The sequence below is a fragment of the Dendronephthya gigantea genome, unplaced genomic scaffold (assembly GCF_004324835.1).
Source record: "Dendronephthya gigantea isolate DGI-Jeju-01 unplaced genomic scaffold, DenGig_1.0 000046F, whole genome shotgun sequence".
Taxonomy (NCBI): Eukaryota; Metazoa; Cnidaria; class Anthozoa; order Malacalcyonacea; family Nephtheidae; genus Dendronephthya; species Dendronephthya gigantea.
This window is the reverse complement of record NW_021163056.1, coordinates 588870-594367: the sequence shown is the minus strand read 5'-3', so window position 1 is coordinate 594367 and position 5498 is coordinate 588870. Positions and strand designations below refer to the sequence as shown.

The 5498-nt window shown below is 35.6% G+C and overlaps 1 long non-coding RNA gene across 1 annotated transcript; it reads right to left on the bottom strand.

Annotated features, from left to right (window-relative positions):
- Nucleotides 1-4062: 4062 nt before the first annotated feature.
- LOC114527711 lies at nucleotides 4063-5258 on the bottom strand. Its single transcript, XR_003687443.1, has 3 exons — nucleotides 5244-5258; nucleotides 5130-5167; nucleotides 4063-4123 (listed from the first exon to the last, which is right to left on the bottom strand). It is a non-coding gene; the product is annotated as an uncharacterized LOC114527711 (long non-coding RNA).
- Between the last annotated feature and the right edge of the window lie 240 nt (nucleotides 5259-5498).

Sequence of the window (5498 nt, the reverse complement as noted above, 5' to 3'; positions counted from 1 at the left end):
CATCCCCAGTGGAAAAAATACAATCGGATATTACCCATATATTAGTGATGCTGGACTCATTAACTGTCTCAGAGAAAAATCAGTCAGGAGCTATTAAACTTGCTGTGAATTGGGATGTGTGACAGCTTTGACAACTGCATCAAATCTATTGGAAATCAAACATTCAGACATTTATCAAAATCTTAGAGGATGGCTGCAAGATTACATGTATTACATGCCAGAACTTTTTTTTTCTCAACCAAATAAAAAAATGTAAGTATTTAATATTATAAGATGCAAGTGCATAAAGCATCCATCCTCTCCCTCTTTCTCTTGACAAGTAACAACTAACTAAGTACAGCAACACTATATATTTTATTTACACTACCTAATGAATGTCTATATTGTAAACCTCTTTGGACTTTGAGTTTAGAAATTGATTTATATCACTTTGATCAGTCTAGATACAAACTCTTCTTTTGGGCATGGTTTGACATATGAAAAAACAAAAACAGAGCATTTGATGGCTGGTGGAAACCAGCACTGGTGCAGTTTTAAAAATGCATTGATAGAGCACATTGGATGTAGCTCAATTCGAAGTGCTGGTCCCAAGCATTTCAAGGCTAAGCAACACGCTATGAAAGAAAGAAAGAAACAGGAGCGAAATTTGGAAGTGAACACCCATTTGGTTATTGCTAGAATTCAGATATGCAAGATGAAAGCTGCTGGAATGGCATACAAGGATATGGTTGGTTTTTTGTCATCTTGTGGTGCAGATGTTGGTAACATTGGACATGGACATTAAATTATAGTATATATTACTTATTATCTTTATTAAGTAGTTGCTTAAAAGTGTTAACTTGTTTTTGTGCTTGTTGCAAAGAAAGTAGTTCGTAGTAGTTTGTAGTTTATAGTTCACTTATTGTACACATACTATGTAAGTTGACATTAATTTTTGAATTATTTTTCTTCAACAGTAACCAGTTTCCAGAAAGAATTAAAACTGCATATGAATATGTAATTTTACAAACGAAGAAGTTTTTACAACAGCTGTTGCCATCCACTGGTCTACGCCCTCATATATCTGTTGAAGTTGATAAATCGACTCCACATAGGGACACAAACCACACGATTTTAGTGCTCTTGCTTGTCCATGCAAAACATGTCGCCATGCCTTTGGACCTTGTAATGGCAAAATTACGAGAAAACGACACATCATTGGAGTTTCTCAAACGCCTAATAAAAAGATCTAACAGGCTTCATACAATGTTTGGAATGGTCGTGTCCATTTAGAATATCAAGGTTTGGCAGCTTCCCTTAATTTGAAGGTGCTGGAGACTGTAACATTTGCCACAACACTATTTTTTAGCTTGTCTTATGAACAATAGGACAAGATTTACCAAAGCTACAAAGCTTTGATGGAAACATTTAGAAGATGCAGAGAAAACGAAGATGATGAAAATGAGGAGACAAGTATCAGGTTTGCCTCGTAGAGAAAACTTTATTGTTACCTGCAATTGCAAGTTGGCCTTCACTTAAAAACACGTTTTCCGTCTGTAGATTCCTGGTCAAAATTATGCAATTGATCTCTGCAGAGCTCTTGATGTCCTACAACCAGTCATCTCACTCATGCTACAAACTAAGGAAACCCGATTAAAGGAAGTCTTGAAGAATATTAAAACCAGTTTGGAAGAGGTGCTGAAAGGATCCAAACCTTCTAAAGCGATGTTGCCAAAGCTTTCTTTGCATCTAGAGGAATTGATGGCCTTGGAACACGGTGAAGATGACAATGAGTTTGAGGATGATCATGATAGGGTATGGTTCAGTAAAGGACAATATTTTTTTGTCTATGGCCATTTCACGATACACTGTTCTTTTCGAGCATTCCCCTAATTTATTACTTGATACTAACAGAAATTTGTTCTTTTCCTACAGAGTGTACCTGCATTAACTGGCTGGTTGGTTGTCAATGAAACCAGAGAAGAGCAAGATGGGAAGAGGAAGACAAGATTGCATCAAAGATCTTACTACTTTATGCGAAGATTTGCTAGTCGGCCTAGAAGCAGGGGAGGAGGGGGGTCAGTGGGCACCAAGTCTATGGGAATAATACTTCAAGGGCAGAAAAATTTGTGATGTGTTAGGCCCTCGAGGGCGGCATTGCCCTACTCGCAGTCTGGCTTATTTGTTGATCATGTCTAAATTTCTAATTTCCATTCTTAAATTTTAGCTTGACCTTTGTTCTTTTGGCACAGCTTACAGCTTATTTATAAAGTCAACAGCATTAAATGACCCATAAATTTCTGACCCATAGAGATATAATAGTATCTCTGATAATTTACCCCTTTTATGGAGCAGATCAAGGTAGTGATTCATGTGCTCCTTTGCCAAAGTTTCTACAAGCATCCTCAATGTTGTCATATTGAATAAGTTGCATCATTTTGTTGAGTCAATGTTGCCACATCGCCAACTATTGCGGTCATTTAGCCCGCAATGCGCTACCGGATACACCCACAAAGTTCAACCCAAATCACAAAAATATTGTATAAAATATTCAAATTTGCCTAGATGGGCTATTATTATTACACCATATATGAACATCATGGTTGAAAAAAACAATTCTACAAACCCTATCTTGTATTTACTTTTGAATTTCTAACTTTCATCCAGCGTTGTCTAGTGCTTTAATATATATTACTAGGTTACCCAAAGGGTAGTAATGCTGCCTTCAATAGCAAAACACAGAGTTGTCACAGAAATAAGACAAATAATATAGTTTGCCGCATAATCTTGAAAAACCATAGGCGGCCCAGAACTGATCTCACTGCCCTCGCGCGATGCTCATGTTGTCTGAACAGTCTTATATTATGACAAGGTTGGCAACTCTCACGTCAAATAAGCTAAAAACGCACGACGGTTGACCCAAACACCTTCACAAAACCGCAAATATTTCATAAAAATATGGCGAATAAGAAAAAAAAAGTACAACACATTAAACTTGAATAATTTTACTACATTTATACTATATTTTTAGCATTCAAATGTATTCCTATGCATGTATAAAACGTGAATGTTTTTATGGTTTCTGGCAAATATATTTCAAAACCTATGCTGGGGACACCTTGCCTATACCTTCGTCATATTTTTAAATTGAGAATAGAAAGCTGATTGGCTGTCGTTTAAAAAGAGCCAATCAGCTTTCTATTCTTAATATAACTGTTCAGACAACATAAGCGTCGCACGAGGTCAGTGAGATCAGTTCTGGGCTGCCTATGGAAAAACAACAATACAGTTATATTTAGTGTTTCTGCGTAAAATAATTTATATAAATGGTTAAATAGTAAAGCATTGGAGAAACATTCTATTCATAGAAAAAATATTTACACTAAAATTGCACCGTGTAACATGGCTTTAAAGAGCGTTTCTGTGGAATTTTAAAATGTCAGAACAAAGATAACAGAACAAAGATGACAGAACAGTACATGCAAAACTTCTAAAAAGTGGTAACAATGACTGAAGTGTTTTCGGCTATGTACAACCTAATGTTGACCGTCTAATGTTAACCGGCGTCTAAAGTCATGTACAATCTAATGTTGACCGTCTAAAGAATATAGTTTATATAAGCATGCTGTATATATATGTTACAAAGTAGAAAGCTTCTCTATGGAGACAACATTTCTTTTGTTGTTAAAGAGTACTTTCGCCTCAACGGTTAAAAGAATTTCCATGAGGAAATCGCTGTCAGTTCCCTCAAACTCAATATCGCAAGTGTTTTGTTCTTTGTAGATGTTGAATAATTGTTGTAGTTGTCTTCAAACAGCAACAGGGTGGTTGTGGATGTGCCATCCTGAAAGGGCTTTACAAAAAGATAATACAGCAACATACAGCGCGGTTATACAAAGTACCAAGTACCATGACTAACAAAATATTTTTGAGTAAAAAACATAACTAAGATAAAGCCTTTATAAAAAGGTAATCCTGAATGGGCAATGCAGAATGAAAACGTGAAATTAAAAACTTTTGTGCATGCATATGCGGCAGCAAGGCCACACAAACAACTACATGACTAACAGAAGGTAGCTTAAAAAAACTCACCCTTTTTTATATAGTATGTTCTCGTTGAAACGTTCTGCCAGTATATCAAAACCTAAAACGGTGAATAACTTACGATTAAACTGTGTCAAAAATAACGTTTTAAGTCTTCATAAAGGATCCTGTCGGCGAAAGTAGAATACAAATGGCGGAAATTGAAAGCTTCTGTGTAACACAAGGTCGAATTTCTTCACAAGTCTATACAGCGTGCATTATACAGCGCGCTTGTACACGCCCATGACTAACAAAATAGTTTTGAGTAAAAAATATCACTAAGATGAAGATAATCCTGATAAGATAAGATAATCCTGAATGGGCAATGCAGAATGAAAACGTGAAATTAAAAACCTTCGTGCATGCATACAAGGCAGCAAGGCCACACAAACTAACATGAGACTAACATGAGGTCGAATTTCTTTATGTCAGTAAAGCGCGCAATATACAGATACACAAAGTAAAATACGAATGACTATAAAATAAAATATTTTTGTGTTTAAAATATAAGTAGAACCGTAGTAAAACAAGACCCTTTCTACGGTATTTAGTACACTTCCAACTCGTGAAATATGGAAATGTGACGCCAATGCAAAACGTTCAGACTGTATCATAAATTAAAACCTAAAACGATCAATAACTTATATTTAACTCGTAGACATAGAAGTACATCGACAGTGGCATCGCCAGCTTGATAAGTGGGGGGGACTTATTCATATATTCGTGTTTTACATTATTCATTTCTTTTCAAATTGATTGCTTTATCGGTCTGTCAACATGAATATATGAATATGTTCACCCCACTTATCGATGCTGGCGACGCCACTGTACATCGAGAATAGACTTTAGAATAAAAAATCCTGATAGCATCGCAAAATCCATACACACAAACAACTACACGAGGTCGATTTTTTTTAATATGCCTAAACGCGTGTAAATTAATATTACAGCGCGGTTATACACTATCTGAAATACAAAGTAAAACAAAATATTTTAAATTCACAGTAAATCCAAAGTATATTAAAATAACTTATAAGTTGATCAGTAATGGAACCTAAAAAACTCACCTAAAGTTAAACTCCAGACGACGCCAGTGTATTACAATCTAAAAGGATACGACTGCATGTTTACCACACAAGTATAATTGTGTAAATGTTTGACAAGGGAATAAATAGACTTACCTTGGTCTTTGAAACATAGACGTGAAAGAGCAAACAATTGCGACCACGAAGGTTTTATTCAAAGAGCCGAAATGCATTATGGTTGAAAAAAGAACTGCAAAAAGTGTGACCACAATGCATCGCTCTTGGCAAAAATCAAGATTTCGGATGCTATTTTAAATTTAGGAATTTGGCAGCAATTAACATATTTTGGCAAACTTCAACTTTCTATTGCTTAAGTTGTGTAACATTATTGCACTTTGCCCAGATGGAATA